At 33.0% G+C, this 19940-nt stretch overlaps 1 long non-coding RNA gene and 1 other non-coding gene across 2 annotated transcripts in view; both read right to left on the bottom strand.

Moving 5' to 3' along the window:
* Positions 1-19681, bottom strand: part of LOC107920731 (uncharacterized) — a 30317-nt gene extending 10636 nt beyond the window's left edge. Inside the window, exons 1-7 of the long non-coding RNA XR_005922946.1 lie at positions 19026-19681; positions 18512-18712; positions 18175-18278; positions 17442-17468; positions 17216-17308; positions 7220-7785; positions 1660-2446 (exon numbers count right to left, since the gene is read on the bottom strand). This is a non-coding gene — a long non-coding RNA (uncharacterized lncRNA). The remainder of the gene's footprint in view (positions 1-1659; positions 2447-7219; positions 7786-17215; positions 17309-17441; positions 17469-18174; positions 18279-18511; positions 18713-19025) is intronic.
* On the bottom strand, positions 14361-14467 carry LOC121225838 (small nucleolar RNA R71). Its single transcript, XR_005923741.1, has one exon. It is a non-coding gene; the product is annotated as a small nucleolar RNA R71 (small nucleolar RNA).
* Positions 19682-19940: the final 259 nt, after the last annotated feature.

The following is a 19940-nucleotide window of genomic DNA, read 5'->3' as shown; positions in this document are numbered from 1 at the left end:
CAGCCTTTGGCATGACTAAATTCTCCTCTGTTTTATCATTGAATCAGACCTTTTGTACCTGAGTCTCGCTCTCTTCATCGCTGTTTTGGACCTTTTCAATATTGGTCTTAATTCCTTTCCGCTTCGCAAGGTTACAGCACTAACATTATCCCTTGGATTCCTCACTGGCTATGATGGCAATCGGTTATTCACTTGTGCTTGCAAGTTCCCAAGATTAACATCGGTTGATGAGGCTCTAGTTTGCAATTACTTTACGACTAATTCTAACACTTGGAATCTTCCATCGGTTTCCTTCTTTTGGTCAGACATCATCTTCATCATTTGTTCAAGCATAGTATGGGTCTTAGTTTCGGCACTTTTGATGGGGTTGTTGTGACATATTATATGGTCAGGAATTTTACTACTCAAATCCCGGGGGTGTGGCTCGGTTTTGATATCTAAAACTAGGGTGATCTCTCCATCCCTCGTTATAAGTAGCTGAGTATGGGTCATACCTTCTCTGATTTGGAAAAACAGGGTTAGCTTCCCCTTCCTGTAATGTCGGACACATATTAGTGGTATGTCCTTCCAAACAAAAAATACCACACAGTGAAGCTTTCAAATTACTTCCAGTCATCAACTTACTTACCATAGCCGTTAAATTAGCTAATTGAGCCTCCATCATACTCGATTGGCCCTCATCCATTCGTTTACCCAAATCTGACCTCTTGAGACCGAATTGCTATGTATTTTGTGCCATATTAGCAATCAAATTTCGGGCTTGCTCAGGTGTTTTATCAACCAAGGCACCTCCACTCGTTGCATCGATCATTCCTCGATCTTGTGGCGTCAACCCCTCATAAAAGTATTGCACTAAGTGCTGCTCACTAATCTGATGCTGCGGACAACTCGCACATAATCGTTTAAATCTTTCCCAATACTCATATAATGACTCACCTACCAGCTGCTTAATTCCACAAATTTCTTTCCTAATTGACCCTATCCTTGATGCCCGAAAGAACTTCTCAAGAAAAGCTTTATGTAACCCTGTCTAAGTCGTGAATGAACCCGGCGGCATATAATATAACCAATCCTTTGCCAAACCTTGTAATGAGAAAGGGAAGGCTCGAAGCTTGATTTGTTCCTCTTCAATGCCATCTGGCTGCATAGTTGAACAAGTAATTATAAATTCATTAATATGTCGGTAAGGGTCCTCACCTGGTAGTCCATTGAATTTCGGCAACAAAATCAGGAATCCCGAGTTTTAATGGCCTATCAAGGGTGGGATAAGTGATAGATGGTGGTTGTGCAGCTAAGTTAGGTGTAGCCAATTGCTTCAAGGTCTGGTTGTCCATGTCGATATCTTCTAAAACATTAGGCTTAATATGGAGGTTGTGATATTCGGCTTGCTGATCAATGATGTTAACAGGGAACTTCGATGTTCATCGTCTGCTCCTTAATAACATATACTAAAGGAATTATTCTATTTGCCTAAACAACAACAAGAAAACAAAATAAGTTTGAAAATCAAATAGATTTGACTACGTCGCTTCCCCGGCAACGGCGCCAAAATTTGGTAGCTGTCGTTATGACCATCGAATTAAATCCGCTATTCAACCAATATGAACTGGTAATATAGAGTAAATAGGGAATCATCCCACGAAGAAGCTCGTGTTAAACCTATTTGAAGAGAATTGAAATTAAGGTAATGTAAAACGCATGCAAGAAAGGAAAGGGGGTTTATGCTTCTATGTTTGCTAAAAATGACCTAAGTAATGAACAAGTTTTTAACTTCAATTACGAATGCTAAAAATTATCAAAACAAAGAGAAAGAATGCTTAGTTATTGACTCCTTAATCCTCCAAGCACAAGTTCTTTGTGACCTCTAATTATCCTAGTACACTAATTCGACAGCAAGGCTGAAAAATCACTTACGAAGCGACTTCCTATCCCCAGTAAATTTTTATTCAATTAGAGAACATTCAAAATTGAAGACCTACCTTTAATTATCTCTTTGTTGACTAATTAAAGGTGCATTTCGTGTTTTAGAGACTTCACCTAGCATTAACCAAAGAAAATCCTCCAGCGGCTTCTAAAATTAAATCCGAAGTTGTTTTAATTAGCTACAGGCCAATTAGTCATCATCAATTCTAAGTTTAATTAAGAAATTCGATTACTCAATTTGCACTTAGATGATTATAAGAAAATTCTTAAATTAAATAGGTGATCAATCCAATTGATTTAGAAAAATTCCTTGGGCGATAAAACAAACAATTCAAGAATACCGAATTTGAATTTAAAACAAAATAAATCTTCAAATCCCTTATGCTCGGTTTCATAAGTGTCTAACTAAGCTTAAGTAATTTAGCCACTCATAGCAAGTAAAACAAGGCAAGAATCAATTGTAAACAACATGAATTACGAACTTAATCTTGTAAAAGAAAACTTCTCAAATTGTCGAGCTTCCCTCCTGATACGGGGTTGCGCGCGGACCAAGATCGAGTTGCCAAGTCACGAGAAACTCCTACGAAAACCCTAAACAATCAGATCCGAAACGAAACAGAAAATTAAAAGATTAGATTTTTGAATTTTCAGATCTGAAATAAAATCCCCAAAACAGTAAAGAATCAAATAGAGAATAGAGATAAGTGTTAATAAGGAATCTTGAAACCCTAGAAGAGATTGCGATTCTGCCCAATTGAACACCCAGATAGTTTTCCCCAAATTTCGGCAATCTAATTTCTCCCAAAAAAGAGTATGGATGAATCGGTAAGAACCCTAGAAATTGGGGATTTTTGGGCTAATTCCTTAAGATAGAAAAAGGCTGAAAACACAATAAGAACAGAAAATAAATTAGATAAAGATTCGGCACAAGCAGAAATAAAGAAAGAATTGACAGTAAAAAATTAAAAGATAAGTCCTAAGAAGCCTTGAAATCTCGAAAGATCTCACAACTCCCTTCAAACGGCTCTAATCTCCCCTCCAAAGAATATCAATGGCAAGAAGAAGGTTGAAGATGGCTCCCACAATCACAAGATTGTTAAAACAACTTCTAAAGAAAACTCAAGAGAGAAATCTTGGAGAAAACTCAAAGAAAATTCAGCTCTCAACAAATCTGAAATTTTAATAATAATGATAAGTGTTTAACAAGGTGGACAGTCATGCCTTTAAATAGGCCTTATAACTAGTCCTAATCTAATTAGAAAACTAAAATAAAAAAAACTCCTAATTATTTTAATATGGAAATTCGGTCAAAGGTCATTTTATCTGGGACTCTTGGACTGAATATTGACATAAAAATTTAAACTAAGTAAATAAAAAATAAAAATAAAACTTTACAACTTGGGCCACTTTGACAATTTGGCCTGATTTTCAACTAAGTATGGATGGATTTCTTGATTGGGCTGGGAATTTGCTTATTGGGCCTCGCCTTCAAGAATTTGGGCTTTTGTGACTCGTATCATTCCCCCCTTCCTCAAAAAAATTCGTCCTCGAATCTGAAAAATCAAATGAACTCGACTTTCCTCTATCGAACGGGACTAATGGCAATTGAGTCCACTGAAAAGAATAGCCATGAATAGTAAATAGCAACGGAAACAAGCTTGTAGTCCAATCATAAGCATAACAGAACAGGTATAACGCATGTGAATGGACAGATTCAGATTACCATGCAAACAATCTAATTTACTCACCACTGCCTCGTCAAATATTTGAAACAAAGATGGACATGTTTTAAGGCATTCAGTCGTCTCACATTGTTCCCACAAACCATGAATAAATTGCGAGTAATAAATCAAATGGTAAACATAATCGTCACAAGTAGGTATTTGAAAAGATTCACATGGTTCACAGAGTTGCATAATCATACCATGCATTAATCGACGGTCTATAGATTCACTCACACATGCATTATCAAAAACAAGAATCTTTTTATCAACCATCAAAACAGATAGATCATCAATAAATAAAATAGGACAGTCAAGCACGTTTCGATCTAAGTGTTCATCAACACGATCTTTATCACTATCCGAGGAGTACAAAAGTGTTTCAAAGGTCTCAAGCATCTTACCTCGATAAGCAGAAGAATAAGGGTCGATTTTACCTTTTTCATTTAAAACAAACCTTCGGTTATCGGGGGCATAGTGTAGTCGAATCTCCGTTGTTGAGTTAACCTTTGTCAAATGGAACTCAAACTTCATGTACAACCACATAAACTGTTTAAGGCACGAATATAAATTGAAAACAAATTTGGAAAATTTCGTTACCTTATTCTCCAAAACAGATTTGGACAAATTCGAGGATTTTACACAAGGTAAATCAAGAGAATAACAAATCACGCTTCTTTTCGTAATGACTTTATCAACCACAATCGAAGAGTAACAATTAATCGGATCAAAATGAGGGGATCTTTTAAGAACTAAGTCACCAAAAGTTTTATTAATAATTTTCAAATCTGCACTGGACTCGGTTTCTAAAATTTCCTTACCTTGCTTACCTTCGGGATCATGTAGTGTGATTTCATCTTTGCCTAAGTTGATCGTATGAAAGCGTCTTTCATTTGAGAGGTATTGAAGTTGAAAGTTATCTTTCGATCTTTCAGGAACCTGAAAAGTAGCAACACAAGAAAAATTCATATCTTGGTTAGTGGAAACATTCCTCACTACCCTTTCCACGTCTTTTTCTTTTGTTTCTTTTTCTAATTCATTTTCTCTTCTTTCTTCAATTTCTTTTTCACTCTCAATCTCTTTTTGCTCTTTTTCATTCTCTTTTTCTTTTTCCTCACTTGTTTTAATAGAATTTTTCAGTTTGATTTGGTCCTCATGGACTTGTTCCAGAGTGAGCGGCACTAAGGTGAGTTTCTTTCCTTGATGCTTGAAAGAATACCTATTGGTACGACCATCGTGAGTGACTTTTCGATCCAGTTGCCATGGTTCTCCTAGCAACAAATGGCAGGCTTGAATAGGCATTACGTCGCACACAACTTCGTCTTGATACTTACCGATAGAAAAGGCGATGCGCACTTGTTGAGTGACCCTAAATTGGCCTTCGTTGCTAAGCCCTTGTAGTTGATAAGGTTGTGGATGCTTGGTAGTGGTTAAGCAAAGCTTTTCCACCATCGTCGTGCTGGCTATGTTTGAGCAACTTTCACCATCAATAATAACTCTACAAAGCTTACCTTGTACATGGCAGCGAGTATGAAAGAGATGTTCTCGTTGCTGCTCGCTCTTTGGTTTTGCCAAATATGATTGTCCACGATCATGAAAATCATCATCCATTCTAGGGACACGTTGAGGGCTGCACCTATGGGGCTGGTTATCCCTATCTTCCTTAATTGGATCTCGATATTGATGTTTTTGATTCAACCGCACCTCATTGATAGTAGCAGTCAACGCTCGAAGTGCAACAGCCTGTTCGTCCAACTGTTGTTGGAATTTTTTAAATATGTCACTAGTATTATCACCTGTAGACATTTTTTTTAAAACCTGCAAAACACTCAACACTCAAAAATAAAAGTTATCAAACCTCACCGTTAATCACTCAAAAAGAAAAAATCAAATTCTCAATGAGGTCGAATTCAATCTTGTGAGTTCTTTATCAGAGTTTATATCAACCAATTAGAGAGTGTGAACCAAACTACCAAAGAATCCTAATTTGCACTAGGATGCCAAAAACTGACGAGACACCAATTGATTCGTGTTGCACTGAGGAAGAAGTTGTGCACACGTTTAAATCCTACTAACACAAGAAACAAGAAGGTGTTAGATAACGTAAAGGAAGAATAAAGGGAAACAAATGAAAACCTACAGCTAAGAATCAATAAAAATTGCTGAAAACAGAAAACTCGAAAAACTGCGGAGTAACTTGACAACTTCGTTCGAGGTGTTCCCGATCTCCAAAAATCACGAAATTAAATCTGGAGTGTCCTTATATATTGAATTTTTGATCTGGAAATTTTGGGCACCAAATTCAACCCGCTAAATCTTTTTTTAAATTTTTATTGAATTTCGTATTTTTTTATTTTTTTGACTTTTTTGACTGATTTTTTTGCGGGAATAATTTTTTTATATTCAATCACAGTGCCAAAAACATGTATGTAAAATTTCAGATCAATCGGACAATATTTACCCACTCAAATGAATTTTTTTCAAAAATTTTTCTGGGTAAAACTGCTGTTTGTAATTTAAAAAATAGAGATCAGTTTAGAAATCAACCAAGAACACCCAAAACGCCCAAAATCTGATACCAAATGATACGGGGTTGCGCGCGGACCAAGATCGAGTTGCCAAGTCACGAGAAACTCCTACGAAAACCCTAAACAATCAGATCCGAAACGAAACAGAAAATTAAAAGATTAGATTTTTGAATTTTCAGATCTGAAATAAAATCCCCAAAACAGTAAAGAATCAAATAGAGAATAGAGATAAGTGTTAATAAGGAATCTTGAAACCCTAGAAGAGATTGCGATTCTGCCCAATTGAACACCCAGATAGTTTTCCCCAAATTTCGGCAATCTAATTTCTCCCAAAAAGAGTATGGATGAATCGGTAAGAACCCTAGAAATTGGGGATTTTTGGGCTAATTCCTTAAGATAGAAAAAGGCTGAAAACACAATAAGAACAGAAAATAAATTAGATAAAGATTCGGCACAAGCAGAAATAAAGAAAGAATTGACAGTAAGAAATTAAAAGATAAGTCCTAAGAAGCCTTGAAATCTCGAAAGATCTCACAACTCCCTTCAAACGGCTCTAATCTCCCCTCCAAAGAATATCAATGGCAAGAAGAAGGTTGAAGATGGCTCCCACAATCACAAGATTGTTAAAACAACTTCTAAAGAAAACTCAAGAGAGAAATCTTGGAGAAAACTCAAAGAAAATTCAGCTCTCAACAAATCTGAAATTTTAATAATAATGATAAGTGTTTAACAAGGTGGACAGTCATGCCTTTAAATAGGCCTTATAACTAGTCCTAATCTAATTAGAAAACTAAAATAAAAAAAACTCCTAATTATTTTAATATGGAAATTCGGTCAAAGGTCATTTTATCTGGGACTCTTGGACTGAATATTGACATAAAAATTTAAACTAAGTAAATAAAAAATAAAAATAAAACTTTACAACTTGGGCCACTTTGACAATTTGGCCTGATTTTCAACTAAGTATGGATGGATTTCTTGATTGGGCTGGGAATTTGCTTATTGGGCCTCGCCTTCAAGAATTTGGGCTTTTGTGACTCGTATCACCTCCTCTCAACTAGCTGAAATTTTGGGGCTGCTATTCCAGCTGCTTGATCGGCCTTTGCTGGTTCAATTAGAGACTGTTTTCTTGCTTGAGTGCCACGAACCCGCTCTGCTATCTGTTCTCTCTGTTTTCGACTCCCTTTTTAAGCTGCTGAATGCCTCTTTTTATGGAACAATAAAATCCAAAACTCAAAACCTAATCTGCTCCCTTTTCTTATCCCGTCACACAAAAATAGCTCCAACTCACTAGATTTTCACTTCAATTTTACTTCTCAAGGCTGAAATGGGGTCCCTTGCTTTAATTAGAATCGGTCACCACTCTAAAATGGGAATTAAATAATTCCCTTGCTGACTTTGTCGCACATTCGGCCTGCTGCACTTCTAATTGGACCGAATTTTCTTCTTTTGTCCCAATGTCTTTTGTGCTAATTTTGGTAACTTAAATTTTATATTTTGACCATGTCAATTTAATTCTTCGAAACCAGCATATGATCGTCCTTATCCAATAGCTTCATTCATGAGAATCAGATTTTAAATTGAACCCATTCGGACATCCAAATATCCCTAACCTGCGCATGGCTTAAAATTAACATTAAATTGTTGAATTGGAGCGAAAATAAATTATACGGCATGGAATGTACTTAATGTAATTTAGGCTGGTTTAAAATCCAATTGATCAAAGATTAATCAACAAATTAGATAATTTAGTTGAATAAGTTAAGCTCAAAATTGAACTTAACCATCGTCCAACCCTTTTCCCTAAAAATTTCAATTAATTCTAATCGTCTCCTTTCTTATTTTTTTTGCACACCCGTCCCTAAACCCTTAAAGTTAAAACCCTTCAACTCCTTATATCCAACTCATGTCCAACGTGGCAAGTTAATTGACCATGTCATGTTCCGTTAGGCTTGTAACTGAAAATGTTAGTTGGTGACTGATTTGTCACTTTTTTATAACGTTAGTGATTGGTTTGTTATTGTTCTAAAGTTTTGTAACTGAGTTGTAACTTTTCAAAATTTAGTAATTGTTTTGTTATTTTAATCAAAGTTGAGTGACTACCGATATATTTTACCCATTTTATTTCATTTAACTTAATTCTTAATTAAGATCATTTTTACTCCAAAATTTAAAAAAAAAACCTTATCAATAAAAAACCTCCTTCCCACACCTATTAATCATATTTTTATTACATTTGAATTATTATTTCTAATTTTTGAGTTTAACTTTTTTTTACACTTTGAAACAATATGTAATTAACATTACAATTAATTTTTTTGTCAACATAATCATGTAAATATAGTATTCGCACATCTTATTTGAGTAAATAGGAGTAAATGAGATAAAAAGTAAGAAATAAGATTTAATTTGGTATTTAATGTTTTGATTAAATATTAATATTTAATTGCATGTATTTAGGTTGCTTATTATTTTTCTTTTAGGGAATAAATAATAGTTTTTAGGATGATCCTAAAAAATATAGTTTTTAGGTACCAATAAAATAGTGACACGCCATAAAATTTTAAAGATAACAAAGTACTATTATACACTCATCCATATCTAATATCTTCTTCAACTTAATTTAACTTTGATTAAATTAATTAAAATAATTATTTTTTAAAATTATAAACAAACATCTTTTCTACTTTTGCAAATTTTAATCATTCTATTTTTTTCATAAGTTAATATTTTTTATTTTTGTGCAACCAATTTTTTCTTTAAATTTAGTAATTTTTGTGCAAATATTTCTATGTCATTAACACATAATTTTGGTGATTATTTTACCCTAAACCCTAAATCTTGAGGTTTAAGGTTTGGGGTTTGAGTTTTAGGTTTGAGTTTAAGGTTTATGTTTAGGGTTTAAAGGTTTAAGATTTAAAGTTTGGGTTTAAGGTTCAAATGTTTGGGGTAATGACTTATGAGTTTAGGGTCTAGGGTTTAAAGCTTGGGTTTATGGTTGAAAGGGTTTAAGGTTATGAGTTTGAGTTTATGGTTTTGGCTTAGGGTTTAGGGTTCAAGATTTGAGTTTTAGGTGTTGGGTTTGAGTTTGGGGTTTGGGATTTTAGGTTTTGGGTTTGAGTTTCTAGAGTTAAAGTTTAGTGTTTAGTGTTTAGGGTTTGAGATTTTAGATTTAGTTTTTTTGGTTTAATGTTTAGGGTTTAAGATTCAATATTATGGGTTCGAGTTTAGTTTTGGGGTTTATGGTTCTAGATTATTGGTTTGAGATTCTAGATTTAAGGTTTATGATTTAAGGATCATGATTTAGGGTTATGGGTTTTAGGGTTTATAGTTATTAATTTTAGGTTTAATGTTTAGGGTTTAGGTTCATGATTTAAGGGTTAAGGTTATATGTTTGAGTTTAAGGTTCGTGATTCTAGATTTATGGTTTAGAATTCAAGGTTACGAGTAAAAGTTTAGGGTTAGGCTTTTAGGTTTTTGATTCAGGGTTCGAGATTTTAAAGTTAATAATCAAGGTTTTTTATTTGAGTTTAACGTTAAGGGTTATGGTGTTTAGGGTTTAAAGTTCATATTTATGGGTTCGAGTTTTGAGTTTGGGTTTTAAAGTTTAGGGTTAAAAGTTTGAGGTTCTAAGTTTATGCTTTATGGTTTAAGTTTAGGGTTTTGGCTTTTAAGTATTTGGTTTAAGGTAAAAATTTTATCAAAATTGTTGAAATGTACATGTTTATTTATCATAATTTTGTTAATTTTTTATCCTAAATCCTTACTAAAAAATTAGAGCCCTAAACCCTAAACTCAAACACAACCCTTAACTCAAAACCATAAAACCATAAAACCCTAAATATAGAATATCAAAACCATGAACAATAAACCCTAATCCCAACCTTAAACTCGAGCCCATAACAATGAACCCTTAAACCCTAAACATAAACCTTAAACCCCAAATTTGTAACTCATAATTCATACCTCAACCCTAAATCATAAACCCAAACCCTAAATCATAAAACCAAAACCCTAAAACACAAACCATTAAACCCTAAACCTAAACAATAAACCCTAAACTCAAAACCCAGAATCAAACCCTAAACTTTAAATCCCACACCCTAAACTTTAAGGTTCAGGGTTTAAAGTTTATGTTCAGGGTTCGAGTTCAAGGTTCAAGATTTTGGGTTTGATTTTTAAGGTAAAATAATTACCAAAACTATGTGTCAATGACATGTGAAAAATTACACAAAAATTACTATTTTTTAAAGTGGTTGTATAAAAATAAAAAATATCTACTTATGGAAAAAAATAAAACGAATAAAATTTGTAAAAGAAGAAAAGATGTTTGTTTATAATTTTAAAAATTAATTATTTTAAGCAGTTTAATTAAAGTTAAAATAAATTGGAGAAGATATTAGATTGTTTTTCATTACAAAAAAAAATTATTTCATACCAACAATTATATATTGTGGTGGACTCTAATCTAAATAGGTTTCTTTGGTAAAAAGGGACAGAATGAGGAAATGGGACGATCCAGATTTATCAGAGCTATCCAAGAATTTCAAGCTTTGAATTGAGGGTTTTCTCATAGTGTAAAACTTATTTGATTGTTAGAATTTTTTTTCTTAAATCACTCTTGAAATTTTCTAGGACGGTATTAAGGATCCCATCAAAAACTTACAACATCTTGCCAAACAAAGGCTAAGAGAAAAAAGAGAACAGGTACTACTAACATAAAATCTATGATTGGATTCAAAAAAGCATAGGCCTCGGGCAATTTGGCGAATAAAAAACCACTCGAAAAAAGGGTTGAATTAAAATAGATACGGATCAAATTAAAGATATTAAGCATAACAAAATTTTGTTCTTGGAGATAATTTTGATTGAGTTATTAATATGTTTTTTGATATAAGGAGAAAAGAAGGAGAAAGGAAACTAAGGTAGACTAAACAATACTTCTTTGAACTCACCCAATCAAAAAGCCTTCAATTCTTACAACAGAATAGAAGAAATCATACTTTCATACAATATCTTAATTGAATTCTATGTAGTGATCAATAAATTCAATTTAATTCTCTATCCATACGTGCAAAAATTGTAGCAAGAATCTAATCTATTCCATAGTTATAGCTATTTGGAACTGGAATTGACGAATAAGGAATACTCATATTAGTGTTTAGTAGTTTCAAATAGAAATCTAAATGGGGCGTGGCCAAGTGGTAAGGCAACGAGTTTTGGATGAGTGTATAATAATACTTTGTTATGTTTAAACTTTTATGACGTGTCACTATTTTATTGATGCCTAAACACTATAATTTTTAGGATTATCCTAATATAATTATTCCCTTTTTTTAATCTTACATTTTAAAGTTATTTATAAAAATTACAAATTTTATACATTTTAAAATTTAAGATTTAATATTTAGCAAAACAATTTCATTTATAAAAAGTACAAATTTTGATATATACATTTTATTTCTACCGATGATTCAAACTAATCAACATAGATAAAATATTGTTGGTATATACTTCGTAACTATTTATTCTTCTTATCGTATATGATATATGTTTTTCATATGATCTTCACTTAATTAATAGTGGTTTTTTTCTTTATTTTTTAAAATTTTAAGCATGTTGTTCTATGATAACAAGTGACCTTTATAATTTGTTATTTTGTATTTGATTAGATATTTATTTGTAAATGTTGACAGCTTATCTCTTAACATCACATTGATAGCTCACAAATCTCAGCTAATTTCATATTTTTGATATTTGGGGATTGGATTAATGATGACTCTAAAAAATATATAAAATTGTTTTTAGCTCTTTCAATCATAACTCTTATGAATTTCTGGTGATTTATAATTGATTTTTCAAAATTTTATTTAAACTATTATTTTATTCGATTGAGACTCATGAGAATTAAATTATATTGTTTTATTGCCAAATTTCACGAATTTTTACTTCATTAAATAATTGGTAAACTTAATGATCAAAACTATGCGATTAGAATGAATTCCGATGTGATTGGCCCCTAAAAGGTGACATGCATGGCCAACCAAGGGGAGCTGAATTGTTAGTTGATCCATACATGCAAGATGAACATATTACACATACAAATTAGCAAGGAAAAATTACTCTACAAGTTCAAATAAATTCATCCCGAATTGAGAGTTAAATTTTCCAAAGGTGAAGAAAGGAAAAGGCCCGAAATGATTAATTGGAAGGACTTATGCATTAAGGAAATCAATAGCCCAAACCGTCCATATAATTTCCCATTTGAACTATTTTTTAACTGATTTTAAACTTTGCAAAAAGGCCCAAAAATTCACTTCAAAACCATTACAACCCCTCCACTTTCCATGCTTATTATTTTAGTACAAAGCCAAAAATAAAAAATTCAATCAACCCTTTTTCTCCCATTAAGGCATCCCTCACTTATTCTCTCATTCACTCTCCCTTTTTTCTAAGCATTTTCTCTCTTTCTTTTCAAAAGAAGAAAAGCTTCTTCAAGTGTGAGTAATTCGGTTATAAGCTTATTCATGCTTATTTGTGCTGTTCCAAAGAGAATGAACAGGAAGAGTCGTATGCACCACTATGACAACCACTTTGAAACACCTAGAGTTCTTCTTTCCCTTGTTTTTTTCTTGTTGTGTTCTAGCTACTGAAAACATGTTTATTTTGTGTTCTTGTGTTTTCTTGCCAATCACTACATTCTAATCTTGTTATGATGGAATGAAGCTTTATGTTTATGATTCAATAAAATCTTGATGGAATTATTTTGTGCATTTGGTGGTGTTCACTTAGTTGAGTAAAATCTTGTTTATTTATTGACGCTGCGTGATGTTGATAAATAATTGAGTTAGTTAATTTAATCCGAGAGGATGATTGCTAATTGACGCAATACTTGAGTTTGATTGATTAAAAGATTAATTAGTTAAATTAATTAATTATGTCAAGAGTTACTAACCTTACATAACCTCTCGAATGTTTGATTAAACTTGTTTCAGTATAGACTTAATTATTGTTACTTCAAATATTCTTTAGAGTTGCATTTGACATAGGGATATGCGATAAACCCATAGGACTAAATGTAGTAACTTCGGGAGGAGCATACTAGTGATTAATTTGTTGTAAGTTACACATATATTGTTACCTCATTCTATTTTGTAGTACCAATGCTCGAGAGGGTAGCTAGAATTAAGGTTAGTGGCTCACCAATTATGCCAAGATTTTCGTAATAATTTCATTTGGACTAAATTGAATAGAGGCAGAAGTAGATTATATTCTAGCATTATTTGATATTAATAACCCATTTTTTAAAGTACTCATTAGTCTATTGAAATTTGCATACATATAGGATAGAATCATTTAGTTTAATTAATTGCAAAATCCCTCTTTATAATTGTTTTCTTTCTAAATTCTTATTTAAATTATTTTCACAAATCTTGGCTACATGTTCAGTCCCTGAGGAGACGATACTCGTATACATACTATTTTATTACTTGTTATGATTGTGTACACTTGTATATAATTTTCAATTATTTTTACACACCGAGACAAGTTTTTGACGCTGTTGCCGGTGACTATCATTTCTGTTATTATTTGTGAAAATTATTTTAAAATTATAATTTAATTTAATTTAATTTAATTTAATTTAATTTTTCTTTTCAGGTGTTTATGAGCATTGATTAAATCACTGATTTACTCCTAGTATACCCTAAAATTGAACAAACCTTTAGACAAAGAGGAAGACAAGCCAAATAGATGAATCCTAATCAATATCAAGGAAATAGAGTTGCTTATGCTCGTAATCCAGTCCTTATTGCTAATGACAGGGACCGAGCCATCAGGTAATATGTCGTGCCTCTTTTCAATGAGCTCCACTGAGGTATTGTTAGACCCGAAATTAAGGCACCGCAATTTGAGTTGAAGAGTGTTATTTTCCAGATGCTTCAAGCATAGGTCAATTTAGTGGAATGCCCACTAATGATCCACACCTTCACCTTCGATTGTTCTTGGAGATGAGTGATTCTTTTAAATTAACTCGGGTGACAGAAGATGCCCTAACGTTAAAATTTTTCCTATACTCCTTAAGAGACAGAGTCAAAGCCTAGATCAATTCATTACCACCTGGTCCAATTTCTACATGGCAAGAATTGGCGGAATGTTTCCTAAGTATTTCCCACCGAGCAAAAACGTAAAACTGAGGAATGAGATCACAACTTTTTAGCAATTGGATGATGAATCCTTATATAAGGCATGGGAAAGATTTAAAGAATTATTACGAAAATGCCTTCATCATGGGATTCCACACTGCATTTAGCTGAAGACGTTCTATAATGGTCTCAATGCACATACGAGGACGGCAGTAGATGCGTCTGCAAATGTTGCTCTCATTTCTAAGTCTTATAATGAGGCTTATGAAATTATTGAGAGGATTACATGCAACAATTACCAATAGTCAACTAATCGAGCATCTTCAGGAAGACGAGTAACATGAGTTTATGAAGTTGATGCATTCACTTCACTAGAAGCTCAAGTATCATCTATGTTGTGCGGAAGCGTGTAAAAGAGTAAAATCATTATACTAAAAAATCACACTAAGTTCAATTCCCAGGAAAGATAGGTGGATCACAAGGATCGCTTAAGTACCAGGTCTTTCCTAGCCAGAATATCCCTCAATCGTAATTTAATAGCACAATAAATCACTACAATCACACACACAATTCATGCAGAATAATACAATAAAGAACACAAGAATTTAACGAGGTTCAGCAAAATTTGCCTACGTCCTCGGGCACTACCAAATATATTTCACTCCAAAATACAAGTGAGAATTTACAAAGAGAGAGAGAGAAAACAATGCCTTAAGTAGAGATGGCAAGTTTGAGATACAGAATGAGAGATGGTCATGCTTATTTATAGTTGAGGTTCAGGGATCAACTTGCAAAGTCACTTTACAATTAGGGACCATATATTGTAAATATCTCAGATTTTATTATGCCAATATCTCGATACCCATATCTTGACTTTCCAATATTTGATACCCATATCTTTGACTTTCCAATATTTGATACCCATATCTTTGATTTTCCATAAATATAGATAATTCCCAATAATCTATCTTTTCAATGCTTAAAAGATTTACTACTAATGGTCTTAATAGTGTTACAGTATAGCCACCAAGTCAATTTGAACCCATTTTCTATGTGTATTTTGGGGATGAACATCAGTTTGAAAATTGCTCATCAAACCCTAAGTTCATTTATTACACGGGTAATTAGAACCAGAACAAAAATAGGCAAGGACCATAGTTTAATTTCTATAACCCTTCATGGCGAAACCATCCAAACTTTTCTTGAAATAACCAAGGAACTGGACCTAGTAACACCTATATGCAGTTAGATTAAATCAACCACTTGGATTTGCCTAGAAAGTTTAAAAACCACCACAAGTTAAATCTTCCAATAATTTAGAGAGCTTGTTGAAGGAATATATGGTAAAGAATTATGTCAACTTGAGGAATTTGGAGTATCAAATGGGCTAATTGGCTACTAAACTCTGGGTTAGACCATAAGGAGCTTTTTTAAGTAATACGAAGATTCTAAGAAATCCTAGTAAAGAGCATTGCAAAGCGGTCATTTTACGAAGTGAGAAGACTTTGGAGCTTAAGGTGGTTGAGGTTGAGAATAAGCCTATAGAAGAAGAGAGAGTTCAACCGGAAGTTGAAATTTTTGCTCTACAAAAGTTGAATTTCGAAAATTCTAACAAGGTAAATCCTAACTTAGTCAATTCTGATAATCTAACACCTGTGTCAGATGCAAATAGAAAACCTCGAAAGATTCATCCAATCGAAACCAAGGTTCTACCTCCTCCACATCCGCAAAGGCTGAAGGAACAAGAGTAAGAGGTACAGTTAAAGAAGTTCTTACGAAACTTCATATCAGTATTCCATTGGTCAAAGCCTTAAAATAGATGCATAATTATGTTAAGTTCGTGAAAGATATTTTTTCCAAAAAGAGGAGACTTGGGGAATTTGAAATTGTCGTGCTGAGAAAGGAATGTAGGCACATTTGTGCAAAATAAGTTACCCAAAAGATGAATCACTACAGCAAAACAGACGTTTAGCGGCGCTTTTAAGTGCCACTAAAAGTGAAAGCACCGCAAAAAGTGCCGTTATAGACAACACCGCTAAATTTAACTGCGTTTATGTGAAAAAATGCTGCTAAAGATCATGGCCTTTAGTGGCGCTTTTATCACAAACGCTGCTAAAGATCATGACCTTTAACAGCGCTTCTATCACAAACGCCGCTAAAAATCATGACCTTTAACGGCGCTTCTATCACAAACGCCGCTAAAGATCATGACCTTTAGCAGGGTTTTTTGTCACAAACGCCGCTAAAAGTCATGCCCTTTAGCGACGCTTTTGTCACAAACGCCGCTAAAGAACATGACCTTTAGCGGCGCTTTTATCACAAACGCCGCTAAAAAACAAATCTTTAACGGTGCTTTTCGCAAAAATGCCGCTAAAAACATAACCTTTTAAAATATATATTTTAATCAAATAATATTTATTTTTATGATAAATATTATTTAAATTAAATTTTCTATGAAAATTTTAACTTTAAAACTAAATATAAAAATTAATGAATTTAGTTTTAGAATTTAAAATAATAAATTAATAACACAATTAAAATCCAAAAGTTAGAACTCAAGTTGTCGTAAATATTAAAGTAAAAATAAATATTTAGAATCAAAACTAAAATAAATAATACATATGAGAAATAGACTAACTAGTTGAACTTGCCTATGACTATACACATTGCAAGGTAATAAAAAATACAATGCAGTCTGCTGCACCATCTTTGATCCGCAAGTTTTATTGAAGGCATTCCAAACTATATCTTGCAATATAAACATGCATTACTCATAAAAAAGATAAAGGGTACAAACCACACATGTAGGGAGAGGAAAAGTGATAGAAAACATAAATTTATGCGTGTAAATACAAAATGCTTCAAACACAACTTAATTGTGATTCATAATAGATATTACCTCCACTTCTGCTGATGAGTAAGCTAGATCCAAGTTCTGAAACAGAATAAGTTTTCCAAACTCGTGTGCATCCCGCAAACTTTCTTCCCAACGCTGAAACAATGTAGGAAGCAGTTTAAGATCAGCTTAAAGAATGTAGACTAATTTTCCCACAAATAACAACAATCAAAGTAGGCTATGAAAATAATTTAAACAACTGGTTTAGGAGTAACAGAGGAGTGCTTACGAGTTCTCCAAACCATTTGCTCCTATCCTGTAAGCATGAATAAACAACAAAATGTAAGTACTTCTTCAAAGGAAATATCCTCATCAAAGAGAACAACAGAGGGATAACAGGATAGTAAATCTGCAATAAGGGGGAAAGCAGAAACTTGCAAGCATGATATTGTACAGGATGATGAGGATTAAACAAATAAATTTATTCATCCAAAAAGAAATATGAGTAGAAGCAATAACCAAGTAGGAGAAACAATAAAATGAGACCACATTATTCTTCCAATAAATGTTAAAAGAAATTGAAATTTGAGATCATGTGATTTAAAAAAAAAAAGATCCAACGCAGGAGGGAAAAAATAGGCTATAAAGTGAGGTGAACAAAGAAAGAAAAGGTGTCACAAGATTTACCTATCACCTATATAGTAATACAAGAACTGCAACAAAGCCATCACGTCAAACAATAGCATAATAACAATTGAATTTTGCAAAATAATCACATCTTTCTGAACAAATTAGTAATTGTCATTGTATCTCAAAATAAGGCATGTATCTCAAAATAAAGGATACTGATTCATCAAAGATGTCTTTCCCACTCTAAAATACAAGAAAAATATCAAAAGGAATTAAGGATACAACAATTACAAACAAATCAAGACTGCAAAAATAAAATAAAATAAAACATACCCACTATCACCTAGAACAATTACAGAAAATGTAAAAATATAACTTAGATAAAAACCAACCATAAGCTCGAGTAGGATAATTTGCAGAAGAGATTTCAGCAGTTCCTTTTGGATTGTCTGAATGGCATACAGCTACAGGCTTGTCATTTAATTCAGGATGGCTCCTGATAACCACCGAGACAAAAAAAAACAATCTTGAAGCAACATTTAGTATCAATCCAAAACCACATGTACAGAGAAGAGAAGGTAGTCCTCCATAGACATCTACATGTTTGTAACTCATCCTAAAAGTCTAATCCCATATACTCCATTATCAATTATGAATTATCAATACAACTATGGTATTAAAAAAGTAAGAGGATAGACAACAAAAAGTCAAGGTTAAAAGCTCAATTACCATGTCAATATGGATAATGGGAGTCTTTTGAGTACCAGCAGAGACATTCGAATGAGACTTCGTAAAACATAAATGAAAAAGAAGTGTGATTGTCGTAGGTGTATTGACTTGGTGTTGTTGGAAATGGGAAATTTGGGGGCAAAGTTTGAGATAAAAAGGGAAAAAGAATCGATCAAATTCGACGACTAGCAGCTCCTCTGCCTGTAAAATTAAAGAACTCTCTAATGAGCATGCAAAAACTAAATCCCCACAAAAAAAATCAAATTCTAAAAGCTCCTTCAAATTACCCTATCTTCTCAAAATCCACAACCCAATAAATTGAGAAATTAACAAAGATTCTTTCAACATCATTTCCAAGTAATCCACAATACACCCAAAAACCCACCCTTTTACGCAATCAAAAGACCAAAAAAAGACCCAAAACCAAGAATCGATTAATCAATGACAATTGAAACAAGAAATTAGATTTCGAAAAAAATACTAGAAAGGGGGAAATGGAAGAAAAAGAATTGACCTTGGTAGTGGGACCCTTTGAAGGGGCCCATTGTAAATTAGAATCCTCATTCTCGAGACTGTCGAGGGAATCTCGATTGGAAGAATATTAGTAATCTTCATCGCTGCTCGCAGAATCCTCCATCGACAGATCGATCAATCAAACACGAACCCAAATTTTATCTCTACTATGACAAATTATTATTATTCTTGTTATAATATCTCAAAACACAGAAAAAGAAAATGAGGTAAAAAGGGGGAAAAGAGAGAACTTTAAATAAAATTTTCTGTAAAAATCATGAATTTGTTGAAAAATTTGAATCGATTCTCTTTTCCAGCTATAAATTTAACTATTGAATCGAAAAAAGAGTGTAAGAGAAGAAGGCGAAAGGGTAAAAAGGGTCTTGAGCTTATTGTCGTCTCCTGGGTATGCTTGATTTTGCCTAGCTTCGAATCTCGGTTACCCAAGATCCCATATATATCCATCTTTTTCGTTACTTTGGTTTCTCTGTTGTAATCCAAAATTACTTGGTCTCACCTCTCAACTCTTGCAAGAAAACCTCAAAGTGAAGAAGAAATTAGGAGAGGCGCAGTTTTTAGGGTTTGGATTTGGTTAAAAAATGAGAGTTTTTTTAACTATAAGAGGGAGGTTGTTTGCCTAAGATTTAGTACGGCGCCGTTTTTCTTTTCTCGAAACAGTGTAATTTATAATTGATTTTGGGGAAATGGCGCAATTTTTTAAACTAAAATAATTTTTGCTCCGTTTTTGGAAAATTTCGTTATTGCCTAATTTTTGCGGCGTTTTTTATAAAAACGTCACAAAAAATTATTTCATTTTTATTAAAACGATGTTGTTTTGTTTTGCTAATTTTGCGGTTAAAATTATCAATGTAGCAATTAAAAAATGGTAAAATAATTTTGTAATCTTTAATGTTTG

The sequence above is a fragment of the Gossypium hirsutum genome, chromosome D13, assembly GCF_007990345.1.
Source record: "Gossypium hirsutum isolate 1008001.06 chromosome D13, Gossypium_hirsutum_v2.1, whole genome shotgun sequence".
NCBI lineage: Eukaryota > Viridiplantae > Streptophyta > Magnoliopsida > Malvales > Malvaceae > Gossypium > Gossypium hirsutum.
Note: the sequence above shows the minus strand (reverse complement) of the source record. Positions and strands in the feature narration are given on the sequence as shown.